Source organism: Salvelinus alpinus, chromosome 10, assembly GCF_045679555.1.
Source record: "Salvelinus alpinus chromosome 10, SLU_Salpinus.1, whole genome shotgun sequence".
Lineage (NCBI taxonomy): Eukaryota > Metazoa > Chordata > Actinopteri > Salmoniformes > Salmonidae > Salvelinus > Salvelinus alpinus.
The window spans coordinates 73,665,525-73,675,652 of NC_092095.1; the positions used below are offsets into that span (position 1 = coordinate 73,665,525).

Genomic DNA, 10,128 nt, shown 5'->3' on the forward strand with positions numbered 1-10,128 from the left:
CCTCTTACTACAGGACCAGCCATGGAAGCTCCATCAGTCTGACAGTTGGTCCTCTTGCTACAGGACCAGCCATGAACCGTCACATTGCTCCAACATTCACCGTAATCATGTTCCCCACCACAATTGGCACATCTTTTCACTCAACAGCTACATGTCCCATTCTTTGGCATTTAAAAACACTGTGATGATTCTCCGTTGCTGCTCCAGTTTCAACTGTTTCAACTAGCACGAGTGGTAGAGATACTCTGAATGATCGGCTATGAAAAGCCAACTGACATTTACTCCTGAGGTGCTGACCTGTTGCACCCTCGCCAACCACTGTGATTATTATTATTTGACACTGTTTGTCATCTATGAACATTCGAACATCTTGGCCATTTTCTGTTATAATCTCCAGCCAGAAGAGGTCTGGCCACCCCCCAGAGCCTGGTTCCTCTCAAGGTTTCTTCCTAGGTTCTGGCCTTTCTTGGGAGTTTTCCCTAGCCACTGTGCTACTACACCTGCATTGCTTGCTGTTTGGGGTTTTAGGCTGGTTTTCTGTACAGCACTTTGTGACATCAGCTGATGTAAGAAGGGCTTTATAAATACATTTGATTGGTTGATTGATGAGGCTGGGTCAAATTCTCTGACATTGAAGCTACAGAATCCTATTTTATACTTTTCCAGACAAAACCTTCTCAAACCTCAACAGCACTGATAAGCTTTCACTTCTTTAACCATCTCTTTCCTACTGATCAACCTTTAGGCTTCAACCACTGTCTCCTTCACATGTTCTTTAACAATATCATCCATGGACATAGATATTGGGACCTCAGAGATTACTCCCTTCAATTTAGCATAAGCTCCAGGGTCATGCCTTCTGAGCTTCATCCTATTATGGTTTTCCAATTTAAGAATCTTCCCTTGCTGAACCTGACTAGCACAAGATATTAACAATCTACAATTTTTTATTTAACCTTTATTTAACCAGGTAGGCTAGTTCAGAACAAGTTCTCATTTACACGGATGCAGCCCAGTTTAACTTCACCTCTCTTTTTATGGCCTTGGTTCATCAGATAGGGTGTAAATGAGGCCCTGTGGTCTCCTCAAACACCATCCCAACTTTCCACTGTGACACATTATTACTCTAGCTCCCTACCTTGGGCCTCTCTAGAGTTTCTATACTACACGCACCACTGCTTCCAGTATTATTATCTCTGTTCTTCCTATGTCTTTCCACTACAGACCATTCACATACTAGGCCCTCATCCTCCCGCTCCATATCAGAACTGTCCCTCACATTGATCGCATTCGAGCACAGCTGTTGCTTCTCAAACTCTCCATTTCCATTGTTTCAGGGGTGTAAAACTCATCCCATTGACAGCCGAGCCTCACAGGTTTTCGTTTCTTCATTTCAATAAAAACCTAGACAATCAGACGAGGGGAGTTCCTTTCTAATTAGTGACCTTAATTAATTAATCAAGTAAAAGGGTGGAGCGAAAACCCGCAGACACTTGGTCCTCCATGGAATGAGTATGACACGTGCTCCGATTCATCCGCATTAATCGACGCCATTCCATGCAGTTGGCCTCTCTCTCCAAATGGTGAAGGATAACTTCAGTTAGCTTCCCTCTATTTTGACACTCCACCACACTGCCTCGTGTCGCAATTTCACCACGAGCAAACTCCTAGAAAGACAACCGAAACCGTTGAAGCCGCCATTTTACGAGCTTCGTCCGAACCATCCTGATCTCGCGAGCTTACATTAACGAAACAGTGTATGTAAACTCGCGAGATCAAGATGGTTCGGACGAGGCTATTTACCAGCTCATAAACAACATTTTACACAAAACCAAGAACATGTAAAAACTAACTAAAATAAGTGGAATCTTTATGAAATGACTTTGACGAAATTATGTTCATACACTCATACAAATCCAAAGTCTAGCTACGTGACTTGTAAAATCGTTGCAAATCACGTTCTTCACTCACTCGGTTTGACCCCAAAATAACACATACAATTTAAAACTTTACCAAACGTGTTAATACCTTCACGGACTTGCTACCTGGCATATTATATATTCTTTCGACATTAGAAAGTTTAAACGTGCTATTAAATACCTACAATGATACAGTTGAAACGGACACAACCACTATCGACATAATACAGTTCTGTCGTTTTCTACCCGGAACTTCCTGTTCCCCTCTACCACATGGCAACAGCGTCATCTTCTTCTCTGGTATACTGACATTTACACAAATATAACGTGTCTACCGCCACCTACTGTACGGTTAGTAAACTGTAGAAAGAAATACATGTCCATTGCGGAAGCAACGACATCAAAACAAAATACAAAAATAAAAATAAAAACATCCCACTCCTTCAGTCACAGTCCTATTCAAATCACATCCCTACACAGTCTCATGGGCCTCGTAGGGAGGAACATCTTCAGTCACAGTCCTATTCAAATCACATCCCTACACAGTCTCATGGGCCTCGTAGGGAGGAACATCTTCAGTCACAGTCCTAGTCAAAACACATCCCTACACAGTCTCATGGGCCTCGTAGGGAGGAAAATCTTAAGTCACAGTCCTATTCAAATCACATCCCTACACAGTCTCATGGGCCTCGTGGGGAGGAACATCTTCAGTCAGTATTCCCTGCAATCAGTGGTGTAAAGAACTCAAGTAGTATTTTACTGGGTGGCTTTCCTTAATAGGAAAGGACTCAAGTATCTTTACTTTTACTCAAGTATGACAATTGGGTATTTTTCCACCACTGCCTGCAATGCTTCCAATGTCAATTCCTGAACTCCCAAAAACTTTCAGCCGCAAATACAATTAATCTTTACAATCGGTATCCTTCAACTGGTAAACGACATTATGAATCTTAACAGGTTGCGGGGCATCCACTGCCATAGCTTCCTCAGCACCAATCACTCTTTCAACTATTTCCAGCGCCTCCCAGTAGGAGAACTACTGTACAGTTTATTGATGTGGATGTTCCTTGATAAAATAAAAATGGATACATGCCATTGGTCAGTTCTGGTGTTATGAAACTGATGGAGAATATTTGTTTAAAAAAAAATATATATATATATATATTTAACTAGGCACATTGCATACATAACAGGTTAAGATAATTAAAGTGGTAGTTAGGTGAATTAGCATGGCAGGTTAGGAGACTGAGGTTAAGGTTAGGAAAAGGGTGAGGGTTAGGGATTTGTTTACCATGCAGGTTTTGATAACTAACGTGGCGGTGGGGAGACTGAGATTAAGGTTAGGAAAAGGGTTAGGCCAAGCTACAATTGTCAACAAGTGTTGTCCCAACGCAAAAGAAACGGCCACAAACCAATGGGGAGCATCAATTGGTGTAAACTAGATATCATGAAACACCCGATATCAGAGAACGCCCCTAATTGCGGTCTGCAATTACACCCTTCTCGGATCAAGGGGGCAGGCTTCCAGTCTATAAGCATGCTTTCCACTGTGCTCAGAGGGCATTTTCCGTACTGCAGTTCAGCTGAAGCACGGCCCAACTCCCATTGATGGCCCCATAGCGAAGTCAATTAAAAAAAAAAAAATTTGGTTATCAAGTTTGCAAATAAAAAATCCATTGAATTATTCAAGTAATTGCCTTAGTCAGATTTTTTCCCATCACTCACAGCCAAAGTTATTAACTATTTTAGATTCATGCTGTGAGGTGGGTGAGCTTATGCCACATGCAGATGCTGAAGGGAAAACACACCTCTTGATAAGCGTGTTTATAATGTAGGTCAAGGTGCAGCCTCGTCTCATAGACTAGATGTAACATAGTAAATATAAATCCTGGACTCTCAAAATAGTGTGAAATGTTACGTTTTTATGCTTACATAAAACAGATGGTTACTTAATAAATGGAATTTGGTGGTGCTGTACTGTAACAGCGAGCTGAGAAAGTTGAAAGTATTGACGCCAGGGATATATTGTTGGTGACTGTGTGTTCCTTCATTAGTTTTGTGTTTTTATTCATTTATTTCTGGTACTCTCCTACCTGAGCAGCATGAGGCCTGTGTGGCGTTGCACTGTTAAAATCATCCCAATGTGGAGATGAAACACCTGTGTGTTACAAAGCCACATGCTCTGTCCTCTCTGATCTACCTAGGTGTTTTAATGTGGGTAATACAGAGATAATACTAATACCGAGAGAACCACTGCTCTATCTAGGTGATTTAATGTGAATAATACTAATACAGAGATAACCATTGAACATGCATTTTCCATTATTTCATTGTTTACCACTTCAGTTCCTTAAATTTGTAGTTTAAAACATATACAGGGCATTATACAAGACCCCTTGACGACATTTTCCACATTTTGTTACGTTACAGCCTTATACGAAAATTGATTAAATGCATTTTTCCCCCCTCATCAATATACACACTATACCCCATAATGACAAAGCCAAAACAGGTTTTTAGAAATATTTTCACATTTATAAAAATGAACAGCTTATTTGCATAAGTATTCAGACCCTTTGCTCAGACTCGAAATTGAGCTCAAGTGCATCCTGTTTCCATTGATCATCCTTGAGATGTTTCTACAACTTGACTGGAGTCCACATGTAGTAAATTCAAATGATTGGACATGATTTGGAAAAGAACACACCTGTCTATATAAGGTCCCACAGTTGACAGTGCATGTCAGAGCAAAAACCAAGCAATGAAATCAAAGAAATTGTCCGTCGAGCTTCGAGACAGGTTTGTTGCAAGGCACAGATCTGAGGAAGAAAACCAAAACATTTCTCAAATCTCTGTTGGCTGGGCTCCCTGCTTGTGCCGTCAATCTACTGCCCCACGTTGGGCGCAAACCTTTTAAGGGCTCCCGAGTGGCGCAGTGGTCTAAGGCACTGCATCACTACAGTCCCTGGTTCGAATCCAGGCTGAATCACAGCCGTGATTGGGAGTCCCACAGGGAAGCGCACAATTGGCCCAGCATCGTCCGGGTTTGGCCGGGGTAGGCCGTCATTTTAAATAACTATTTGTTCTTAACTGACTTGACTAGATAAATAAAGATTAAATAAAACAATTTTTTAAAAGTGGGATGCATTGCCAGCAAAGCCACTACACAACAAGACACTAAACAATACATTAATTGCACTGAAACGGTGCCCATAAACTGTTTGGGCCTACATAAAGCTGTCTCAACAGCATAGTCTCAACAGTTTACCACTGCTACACCTGGCTATCAGCGGAACCTTGTCTGGCAGCGAAACAGTTCATTCAGCCTCATTCACTGCCGTTAAAAAAACATGGCTGACTTGCTTAAACAAATGTGGTTTCTACTGACAATTGAGATGTACAAACTATGGCATAAGGGGACGAAAAAGCGGATAAGAGGCAATCTGTAATTTCGATTAAGACATTAATGAGCGAGCTAGGACGGACGTAGTCAATATAACTATTTGTTCACCACTTTTGAAATGCACAGCGACAAAATTCAGAACATGGGCTGTTCTTACAGTGTTCTCCCTGTACGCCAAGTCAAAACCGTAGGATAAATAAAGGGGCATATAAGCAGACAATGAAAACCCTTACAATGTTCAATGATTACATTTCTCTAAAACAGGTTATAGGCTACATGTGAACCACCAAGTCAGAACATTAGGCAAAATGAAGAGGTGAAAATAGACCAAATTATTATGGTGAGGCACATGGGCTACTCACATCTTACTAAACATACACTTAGTATTACTTTCTTAGCTACAGTATACACATGTAGCCTATACATATTACACACATATTACATCATTTATGCAGCAGCATACAACACATTTTTGGACTCACCTTGTTATGCTGTGCTCACTTGAACAGGAAGGTGGCACGGCAGTCCATCGTGGGCATATTCTGTCATCAAACTTTGTCATCAAAGTCTGGCATTCTCTGGATTTATGGTGCTTTCAAGACAACTGGGAACTCGAAGGGGGAAAAAAACGGAATCATGATGACGTCAGTGATCTTCAGGTCGTAGCTGTAGAAAGAGGCCCGAGTTCCCAATTTTCAATTCCGAGTTGGATGAAAGTTCAAAACCTATTTTCTCAGTCGTAGCTTGTTTTTACCCCGAGGTCCCAGTTGTCTTGAACTCACTCAAGTCAGATTTTGAAGTACCGAGTTAAGTTGTTTTGAGTGCGGCACAAATCAAGCTTCATTGACAGCACGGCCAATGTTGAACGTTTACAATTTTAAACTAGGAAAAGAGCCCCTTAATCTTAGACTTGGGACCACACAGCCACTCCATTGAATAGCAGGCTAATGATTGCTTTGCAAAGCTTGCAGTTAGCCACTGATTCCTTGACAAACCACTCATTGTTGAATTTGCAATTTCCAACTTGTTGTGTAATGTTTATGTCCAACGGCCGATGAGCACTGATACTTTATCTATAATTTATCATTATTTCTCTTCATATGACAAAGATTAAAAAGGATTTGCTAGAAGATTGTCGACTTGATTCATGATGACTGCTAGCTCAGATTTTGAAAGTATGATGTTGACATGATCAGTCCAATCAAAGCGACTGTAGATATCACATGATCTGACGTTATTTATATGCAGTATTATATGCAGTATTTTGTTTTTTTACGTGTTATTTCTTACATCGGTACCCCGGGTAATCTTAGGTTTCATTACATACAGTCGGGAGGAACTACTGAATATACGATTAACGTCAACTCATCATCGTTCCTACCAGGAATATGACTTTCCCGAAACGGATCCAGTGTCTTGCCTTCCACACAATACAATGGATCTGATCCCAGCCGGCGACCCTGTGCGACGCCGAAAAAGGGGAAAACGTGGCGGTCTCGTGGTCAGGCTTCGGAGACGGGCACATCGCGCTCCACTCCCTAGCATACTACTCGCCAATGTCCAGTCTCTTGACAATAAGGTTGATGAAATCCGAGCACGGGTAGCATTCCAGAGAGACATCAGGGATTGCAACGTGCTCTGCTTCACGGAAACATGGCTAACTCAAGGGACGCTAACGGAGTCGGTGCAGCCAGCTGGTTTCTCCATGCATCGCGCCGACAGAAACAAACATCTTTCCGGTAAGAAGAGGGGCGGGGGGGTATGCCTTATGATTAACGAGAAGTGGTGTGATCATCATAACAACACACAAGAACTCAAGTCGTTCTGTTCACCTGATCTAGAACTCCTCACAATCAAATGTCGACCGCATTATCTACCAAGGGAATTCTCGTCAATCATAATCACAGCCGTATACATTCCCCCCCAAGCAGACACATCGATGGCCCTGAACGAACTTTATCTGACTCTTTGTAAACTGGAAACCACACACCCTGAGGCTGCATTCATCGTAGCTGGGGATTTTAACAAGGCTAATCTAAAAACAAAACTCCCTAAATTCTATCAGCATATCGATTGTGCTACCAGGGCTGGAAAAACACTAGACCATTGTTACACTAATTTCCGTGACGCTTATAAGGCCCTCCCCCGCCCCCCTTTCGGAAAAGCTGACCACGACTCCATTTTGTTGATTCCAGCCTACAAACAAAAACTCAAACAACAAGCTCCCGCGCTCAGGTCTGTTCAACGCTGGTCCGACCAATCTGAATCCACGCTTCAAGACTGCTTCGATCACGCAGATTGGAATATGTTCCGCATCGCGTCCAACAACAATATTGACGAATATGCTGATTCGGTGAGCGAGTTCATTAGGAAGTGCATTGACGATGTCGTACCCACAGCAACGATAAAAACATTCCCAAACCAGAAACCGTGGATTGACGGCAGCATTCGCGTGAAACTGAAAGCGCGAACCACTGCTTTTAACCAGGGCAAGGTGACCGGAAGCATGACCGAATACAAACAGTGTAGCTATTCTCTCCGCAAGGCAATCAAACAGGCCAAGTCTCAGTACAGAGACAAAATCGAGTCGAAATTCAACAGCTCAGACACAAGAGGTATGTGGCAGGGTCTACAGTCAATCACGGATTACAAAAAGAAAACCAGCCCCGTCGAGGACCAGGATGTCTTGCTCCCAGACAGGCTAAACAACTTTTTTGCCCGCTTTGAGGACAATACAGTGCCACTGACACGGCCCCCTACCAAAACCTGCGGGCTCTCCTTCACTGCAGCCGAGGTGAGTAAAACATTTAAACGTGTTAACCCTCGCAAGGCTGCAGGCCCAGACGGCATTCCCAGCCGCGTCCTCAGAGCATGCGCAGACCAGCTGGCTGGTGTGTTTACGGACATATTCAATCAATCCTTATCCCAGTCTGCTGTTCCCACATGCTTCAAGAGGGCCACCATTGTTCCTGTTCCCAAGAAAGCTAAGGTAACTGAGCTAAACGACTACCGCCCCGTAGCACTCACTTCCGTCATCATGAAGTGCTTTGAGAGACTAGTCAAGGACCATATCACCTCCACCCTACCGGACACCCTAGACCCACTCCAATTTGCTTACCGACCCAATAGGTCCACAGACGACGCAATCGCAACCACACTGCACACTGCCCTAACCCATCTGGACAAGAGGAATACCCATGTGAGAATGCTGTTCATCGATTACAGCTCAGCATTTAACACCATAGTACCCTCCAAACTCGTCATCAAGCTCGAGACCCTGGGTCTCGACCCCGCCCTGTGCAACTGGGTCCTGGACTTCCTGACGGGCCGCCCCCAGGTGGTGAGGGTAGGTAACAACATCTCCACCCCGCTGATCCTCAACACTGGGGCCCCACAAGGGTGCGTTCTGAGCCCTCTCCTGTACTCCCTGTTCACCCACGACTGCGTGGCCATGCACGCCTCCAACTCAATCATCAAGTTTGCGGATGACACTACAGTGGTAGGCTTGATCACCAACAACGACGAGACGGCCTACAGGGAGGAGGTGAGGGCCCTCGGAGTGTGGTGTCAGGAAAATAACCTCATACTCAACGTCAACAAAACAAAGGAGATGATTGTGGACTTCAGGAAACAGCAGAGGGAGCACCCCCCTATCCACATCGACGGGTCAGTAGTGGAGAAGGTGGAAAGTTTTAAGTTCCTCGGTGTACACATCACGGACAAACTGAACTGGTCCACCCACACAGACAGCGTTGTGAAGAAGGCGCAGCAGCGCCTCTTCAACCTCAGGAGGCTGAAGAAATTCGGCTTGTCACCAAAAGCACTCACAAACTTCTACAGATGCACAATCGAGAGCATCCTGTCGGGCTGTATCACCGCCTGGTACGGCAACTGCTCCGCCCACAACCGTAAGGCTCTCCAGAGGGTAGTGAGGTCTGCAGAACGCATCACCAGGGGCAAACTACCTGCCCTCCAGGACACCTACACCACCCGATGTCACAGGAAGGCCATAAAGATCATCAAGGACAACAACCACCCAAGCCACTGCCTGTTCACCCCGCTATCATCCAGAAGGCGAGGTCAGTACAGGTGCATCAAAGCAGGGACCGAGAGACTGAAAAACAGCTTCTATCTCAAGGCCATCAGACTGTTAAACAGCCACCACTAACATTTAGCGGCCGCTGCCAACATACTGACTCAACTCCAGCCACTTTAAAAATGGGAATTGATGGAAATTATGTAAAAATGTACCACTAGCCACTTTAAGCAATGCCACTTAATACAATGTTTACATACCCTACATTACCCATCTCATATGTATATATACTGTACTCTATATCATCTACTGCATCTTGCCATCTTTATGCAATACATGTACCACTAGCCACTTTAAACTATGCCACTTTATGTTTACATACCCTACAGTACTCATCTCATATGTATATACCGTACTCTATACCATCTACTGCATCTGCCATGCCGTTCTGTACCACCACTCATCCATATATCTTTATGTACATATTCTTTATCCCTTACACTTGTGTGTGTGTGTGTAAGGTAGTAGTGTGGAATTGTTAGGTTAGATTACTGTTGGTTATTACTGCATTGTCGGAACTAGAAGCACAAGCATTTCGCTACACTCGCATTAACATCTGCTAACCATGTGTATGTGACTAATAAAATTTGATTTGATTTGATTTGATATTTTATCTGTGGACAATGACCTTGAGCCTTCTTGGATGGGCACTTCTAATGTAACTCTATGGCAGCACCCAAGGGGCTTGAATTTTCAAGTTCTACCCTTAG

General features: G+C 43.7%; 2 protein-coding genes across 5 annotated transcripts in view; one reads left to right on the forward strand and one right to left on the reverse strand.

Moving 5' to 3' along the window:
• Positions 1-2,295, reverse strand: part of LOC139533048 (zinc finger protein 658B-like) — a 33,589-nt gene extending 31,294 nt beyond the window's left edge. Inside the window, exon 1 of one of the 3 annotated variants that reach the window (XM_071331254.1) lies at positions 2,101-2,295. The gene's annotated coding sequence lies outside the window, so the exon portion shown is untranslated. The remainder of the gene's footprint in view (positions 1-2,100) is intronic. The other 2 variants (XM_071331250.1, XM_071331249.1) reach the window with 2 other exon arrangements.
• Positions 1-10,128, forward strand: part of LOC139533057 (zinc finger protein 135-like) — a 545,377-nt gene that overhangs the window by 431,012 nt on the left and 104,237 nt on the right. The gene's annotated exons all lie outside the window — the stretch shown is intronic.